Source organism: Hevea brasiliensis, chromosome 14 (genome assembly GCF_030052815.1).
Source record: "Hevea brasiliensis isolate MT/VB/25A 57/8 chromosome 14, ASM3005281v1, whole genome shotgun sequence".
Lineage (NCBI taxonomy): Eukaryota > Viridiplantae > Streptophyta > Magnoliopsida > Malpighiales > Euphorbiaceae > Hevea > Hevea brasiliensis.
In genome coordinates this window covers 73,094,889-73,102,218 of record NC_079506.1, presented here as the reverse complement: position 1 = coordinate 73,102,218, position 7,330 = coordinate 73,094,889, and the positions used below count along the sequence as shown (strand labels likewise).

Genomic DNA, 7,330 nt, shown 5'->3' with positions numbered 1-7,330 from the left:
TCTAATTCTATTATTTTGCCCTTGTCCAAAGATGCTGCTAAAGGACTGGTTGGAGCTGTTTGCTGTCGAAGTGATGGTTCTGGAGGAGGTGATGGAGGTGGAGGTGGCATTCCCAGAAAAATCATGAGCTGCTTCATCATCTCCTTTAATTCTTTCTGCTTATCTCTGGTTTCCATGACAAAATCAAATAGTTGATCATGACGATCCTTGAGAGTATCAAGACCAATGTCAAGCTTTCGATCCACAAAATATATATCATCACTAAGCCTTTCAAGATAGGTGAATAAGGCTTTAGTGTTGAAGGGAGGAGGTGCTGTGGATGCAGAGGGTTCAGCTGCAGAAGGTGTAGGCTGTGCAGAATCTGCTGGGATGTCCTGTGCAGACTGAGTGGGTGGTGTAGGTTCCAACAGCAGATTGTGCCTCTGGTTGTGCAGTGGGTTCAGTGTCTGCTGCTGGTTGTGCAGTGTCAGAAGGTGGCAAACTGAATCCAGTTTTGGACAGGTGTGAAGCATCAAAATATAGAGTGTCTGAAAGTGCTGGTAGAGGATGCTCTTCTGGATTAAAACCAAAATGCTTGGCTAACAGTTATGAGCCCACCCATGACTATGTCACCTATGGATTTGGTGGCAATATGTAACACATGCTCACAAAAGAAGTAACCAGGAGAAACTTTAACTTTGTGAAAAGCATGCCATAGCATGAACAATTCAGATTTTCCAACAGCACCAGAACTAGTCCCTCTGCCCAAGATAGTGCTAGCAATAAGCCTATGGATAAATCTAAGTGCAGGGTCTAGTATTTGAGAGGTTTTGGATCTGCCAGCAGAAAAAGTCTGAGGTTGGTTTGTGATAATCCTCCAAAACTGAGCAGCATTCCAAACACCTTTGTTTGCTACCTCTACCCCTGTATATGGTACCCTAAATAGTCCATCAATTGCAAATCCAAAAATGCTATGAAATTGGTCCAATGATAACTCTCTATTTTGCCCCAAACATCTAAATTTCATAGTTGGCTTATAATCTACGTCATGCAATTTCAGGGTAGCAGAAAATGAGGAAATAAATTCCAAAACTAAAGCTGGATAAACTATTTCTTGCTTATGCACAAATTCCATCCAACCTAAACCATCAAGGTATGCAACCACATTATCAAATAAACCAACTGATTGGAGGGCATCTGCAGAAATATACCTAGTGGGTTGCACCCTCCTTTCCTTAAGTCTCTTAAAGGCTGCCTTGTGAGCTGCATCAGGAAGGGGCCAAGGTAGTTTTGATACCTGTGATGCTGCTGACATTTGCTTTTTGCTGGAAGAGGGTGATTTGGCTTGTGTGGAGGCTGAAGTTTTGGGGTTTTTGGGTGGAGGCTCTGACAGTGGAGTGGTGGGTGGTTCTTTGCGTTTTGAGAGAGGAGGTGTAGAAGCAATGGGTCGGGTGGATTTCGACCTGATTTTTCTCTTATAAGTGGCTGTGGGAGGTGGTGGAGGGGTTTCTTGTGGAGGGGAATTGGGGTTGGGAGGCTGCATTGCCAAGGACGAGACTTGGAGAGGGGAGGTCTGAGGGGAATGAGGAGGCGATTCCATGGGGTCGTCGATGGTGAGAATGGAGGAGGTGATGGAGAAAGTGAAAGATGCAGAGGTAAGTTAGGGCAAAGGCAGCGAAAAGAGTAGTGGAGAGGGAGGATGGTGCCGAGAAAAATGATCGTGGGGGGGAAAGGCGTGAACAGGAATATCGGGAAGTGGAGGTGGGAAAATGGGTGCCGAAAACAAATTTTGATTTGAACAGGACATGTGTAAAACTGCATAAGGGGAGAATGGGTGTGCATAACTTATGCACTCTCTTATGCAGGTTTCGGTGGAAGATAAAGAGTGTGAAAAACTGATTATGCAAGAGTGCATAGCTTATGCGCTGACTTATGCAAGTTTCGGCTAAAAATGGAAGTGTAGGAAATGTGGTCATGCAAAAGTGAATAAGCCGTGCACTCTCCTTATGCAAGTCTCAGTAAGTTTTGGTTTTTGGAAAGTGTGGTCATGCGGAAGTGCATAAGCTATGCACTCTCCTTATGCAAGTCTCGGCAAGTTTTGATTTTTGGAGAGTGTGGTCATGCGGAAGTGCATAAGCTATGTACTCTCCTTATGCAAGTCTCGGCAAATTTTGGAATTCAGAAAAATTGGTCATGCGGAAGTGCATAAGCTATGCACTCCCTTATGCAGATTTCGGCAGAAAGAGAAAATGCAGGATTTGAAGTCATGCAAAAGTGCATAAGTCATGCACACACTTATGCAAGTTTCGGTAGATATGAAATTTGACAAAAATATGGCTATGCAGAATTGCATAAGCTGTGCACATCCTTATGTAGTTTGCAACAGAGATGAAAAATGGCAAGAATTGTGGTTATGCAGGATTGCATAAGCTATGCACATCCTTATGCAGTTTTTAGCAAGATGAGAAAATGACAAAATTTGTGATCTAAAAGCTGCATAAGCTATGTAGTTACTTATGCACAATTCAACAAGATTGAGATTACAATTGAAAATGAATTGCAAGTTTGAAAAATACACTAGAATGCAGAAATGTAATTCTATAAAGCATAAATCATGAGAAATTATCACCAAAAACACATCAACATATACAAAATCCATCACAATTGCATCAAACAAGCTTGTAGAAGTGAGTTTTGCATAAGAGGCATTTGTGAGTTATGCCATTTCAACTCAAATTCTGCAAATCAACATTTAGCACATTAAAAACTCAATAAAATCTGCATAAGGTTGCATTTATCCACAAATGAGAATGGACTCCCCAAATTATGCCAAGAAAATGCAGTATGTCCACCTTGAATCTCACAACCCAAATAAGCTCAAAACTACAAAAATGACCCACTTACCATCATATTAACATGATAAGAACAAATACTTAAAAGTTACACACCCAACCTCACAAAGAAACATAAGCCATGTGCTGCAGACCTTTCTTTGCTGAAGATTGCATTTTTCTGCATAAACTAAGAAACAGACCTGAACAGGTTATGCAGTGAAAATGAATCAATCTTGGAAGAATTGAAGGACAATATTTCAGATTAAGAGTCATTCCCCAGTAGTTCACCAACCTTCCTCCATTGAAATACATCTACAAGGGACAAGATTCAACAATGTCAAAAATTGAATTTGGGGAGATTTAAGATAAAAACAAAAGCAATGTAAATAAAAGTAAATCAACAAAAGCAAAATAAAAGAAATTGGGATGCCTTCCAAGAGCGCTAATTTATAGTCCTTAGCTGGACTCTTTTCATGTTTCATGGTGGCTGAAATTGGAATTTATTGCCTCTGTTTCCAATAGGTGCTTCAATGAATCTATACTTCATTTTCTTTCCATCACATGAGAAGATCCTTGTTGCTTTGTCTAAAAATCCAACCATTTCTTTCTTGACAACCTTTGGTGCATCTTTTTCTTTGAGAGATGGTTGTTTTACTTCACTTTTCTCCACTTGCTCAACTTGAAAGATTGGTGCCATAGGACAAGGTGGATTACTATTCAAATGTTGTGTAAATGCGGCCTCTTTTGGATTTTCATCATTGATACTCCCTTCATGGATAAGACAACTTTCAAGAGACGCCTTCGGATAGCTCTTTCTAAAGTGCTCTTTTACTAACTCATCAACTATATCAATTCTCAAACAAGAGTCTACATCTTCATGTTGCTTCTTCCTATCATTGCCAATGTTGAAGACTAAATGATTCTCTCCGACTCTGAGAGTAAGCTTTTCACCTTTCACGTCAATCAAAGCACCAGCTGCAGCTAAGAAAGGCCTCCCCAAAATGATTGGGATATTAGAATCCTCTTCCATGTCCAAGATGACAAAGTCAATAGGTATATAGAATTTCCCAACCTTCAGAGGCACATTCTCTAAAATCCCTTCAGGATACTTAATTGATCTATCAGCTAACTGGAGAGAAATGTGGGTTGGCTTAAGATCTCCCATGTTGAGCTTCTCATAGATGGAGAGGGGCATAAGGCTTACACTAGCCCCTAAATCACATAAAGCTTTTATAGAACATGATTCCCCAATGTGGCATGGAATTGAAAAACTCCCTGGATCCTTGAGCTTTGGAGGAAGTTTCCTTTGGAGGATAGCACTGCATTCCTCAGTCAAAGCTACAGTTTCATGGTCTTCAAGTTTCCTCTTGTTTGAGAGAATTTCTTTTAAGAATTTTGCATAAGAGGGCATTTGTGAAAGAGCATCAATAAAAGGCACATTTATATATAGCTTCTTCAAAACCTCTAAGAACTTCCCAAATTGCTTATCAAGCTTGGCTTTTTGAAATCTTTGTGGAAAGGGAAGTTGTGGCTTGTAAGGCTCTGGTGGTATGTATTTCTCTTCTTTCTCTTTTCTTGCACTCTCTTTCTTTTCACTCTCTTGTTTTTCATTTTCAACAACATCTTCCTCATTTTCTCTCTTCTCACTTTTTTCACTCTTCTCGTTATGCACTATTTTACCACTTCTCAGTGTAATGGCATGACATTGCTCTCTTGGGTTTTCTGGTTGACTTGGAAGTTTTCCAAAAGACTTGGTACCTGAGGAAGATGCTTGTTGTGCAATCTGATTTTCCAGCATCCTATTGTGTGTTTGCATCTGTTCTAGCCTTGCTTTTATCTCTCTCATCTCTTCATCATGCTTAGTTTGGTTAGCAAGAATCTGTTGTAATAAAGCTTCTGTGGTGGAACTTTGTTCTTGCTGTTTTGGTAGAGGTGCAGGATTCATTTTTCTCTGTTGAAAATTAGGCAATGGTTGCCTATTTTGCTGATATGGAATTCCTTGTTGCTGTTGTGGCTGAAGATTCTGATTTGGGACTTGATTTTGCTGATTTCCCCATGAAAAGTTGGGATGATTCCTCCAAGTTGGATTATAAGTTTGAGAGTAAGGATTCCCCATTTGTTTGTTTCCATAATTACCAACATATGCAGCTTGCTCTCCATAGTCTACTCCACAGCTGGTAGTTCCCTCTGCATAAGCAACTTGTTGTGAACTTCCAGATGATGATGATGAACTAACCAACATACTCAAATCTTCCATCTTCTTAGCCAAGACATTTGTAAGTGCATCAAACTTTGCATTAATCATGTTGAATGGATCAAGATCATACATTCCAGCAGCTTGCCTTTTTTGAGTTGGAGCTGGTCCTCTTGGACTACTCCAAAGATGAGTATTCTTTGTAATTTTCTCCAATAGCTCATAAGCTTCATCTTCATGCTTCATAATAAATTCTCCTCCTGTTTGAGCATCAATAATTCCTCTAATTGCAGGAGTAACATTGGTGTAAAAATTCTGGTTTATCATCCATTTCGGAATGGCATGATGTGGGCATTGTCTCTCTAATTCCTTCCATCTCATCCATGATTCATAGAGAGTTTCATCTTCTCTTGGTCTAAAAGCTGTCATTTGATTCCTCAATTCTTGAGTTTTTCCAGGTGGAAAATATTATGCAAGAAATGCATCAGTGAGTTGCTCCCAATTTGTAATGGAGTTGTGAGGTAAAGAATCAAGCCAATCCAATGCTCTATCTTTCAAAGAGAATGGGAATAGCTTCAATCTTGCTGCATCATCAGACACTCCGGGTTGTTTTTGCATATCACAAATCATAGCAAACTTCTTTAGATGTGTGTGTGGATTTTCAGAAGGATGTCCCCCAAACTGAGAATTTTGAATCATTTGAAGAACTCCAAAATCCATCTTGTAGCTATTTGCATCAATTCTTGGTCTTGCTATACTTTTCTCAAGTCATCAAAATGAGGAAAAGCATGACCATCATACTTCCCCTAGGCACATTAGCATTTACAACTTCTTCACCTTGGGCTGCATTTTCATTGTTTCGACCATTTCCAGCATTACCGCCACCAATTCTAATTCTTTCATCAGCCATGTCTGCTTCTAATTCAGTTTCTCTCAATGCTTCTTTTCTTCTTCTGGTTTCTTTCTTGCTGGCTTTACAGAATTTCTCGATTTCAGGATTAAACAATAAGGATGTGTCACTTGTGCTTCTAGCTCTTCTCATAAAAGATTAAAAGTACCTGAAAAAGAACAAACAAACACAAAATGAAAAGATAACAAAGATAAAACTATAAACAACTAAAATAATCAAGAATTCAATCTTAAACAAACAACTCCCCGGCAACGGCGCCAAAAACTTGATGTGGCCCAACCGCAAGTGCACGGGTCGTACAAGTAATATAGAAAAGATATCGTTCCCACGAGGAGTTGTGTTAATGATTGAATTTTTGATATAAAAAGTTGACTAAATTGAACTATTTTTGAAATTAAAGTAATAAATTGATGGGTATTGGAGTATGAAATCTATATGTGCAAAATTAATAATCTATTCAACTATGTAATGATTTAACTAAAATTGCATCAAATTAAAATAAGCAAATTCAAATATGGCAATATTTAAAATGGCAAGTAATTAAATTCAATTAGAAATTAACAATGATAAAAAGGCGATTCCGGAGTTCGGGATTTCATATTCAAGCTATTTTGGGATTTTAAATTGGTTATCCAATCTTGTGGAACTTACGGGTTTTAAGGAGATTAATTCTTAAATCCTTTGAATACCCTTTCGAGTGGGACAAAGAGTGCCTTAATCAATCTAATCCTACTTTCGTGGACTTAGAGTTAATTAAGACCCATTAAGTTCTTTAATTAATCTGTGAATCCTCTTAATCCTTAGTCTATTTCTAGATCTAAGTTAATTAAGTCCAATTTCTTGATTATCTATCACAAGGCCTTCTCCTTTCGGTGCCTCAACCATGGATTAAGAACATCACTTAATGGGATCCTACACTAAGCATGTCATTAAGCACACAAGAAATGAATAAAACTCATTAAGACCACAAAATATGGATTACCCAATCAAAATCCACAAAATATCTCAAATATTACATCCCTTACTCTAGAATCAAAGTAAAACTACTCACTATCCATAATATTTACAAGATATTGTGAGTTAATATGGAAATAAAACTTTAATCTAAGCTAAGAAACAATAAGTCCAACACTAGAAAGGTAGGAAAAACGTAAGAAAGGAAAGAAATCTCCAAATCTGGTTGGAAATAGTGTGGGAGATGATTGTGACTCTTCAGGTTCTGCCCTCTCCTCTCTCTTTTCTTCCTTTTCTTCTCCCCCCTTCTAAAATGGGATAAGGGTCCTTTTTATAACTTTTTCTGACATGGAGCCCTAAAATGGTGTGTTTGAGGTGAGATTTTACGAGAATCTTACCGACTCATTAATGAAATCTTTGTGGGATGCATAAGTGGGTGCATAAGTTATGCGATCCCTT

General features: G+C 38.5%; 1 non-coding gene across 1 annotated transcript; it reads left to right on the top strand.

Annotated features, from left to right (window-relative positions):
* Positions 1-5,344: 5,344 nt before the first annotated feature.
* Positions 5,345-5,451, top strand: LOC131173509 (small nucleolar RNA R71). Its single transcript, XR_009143825.1, has one exon. It is a non-coding gene; the product is annotated as a small nucleolar RNA R71 (small nucleolar RNA).
* The last annotated feature ends 1,879 nt before the right edge of the window (positions 5,452-7,330 follow it).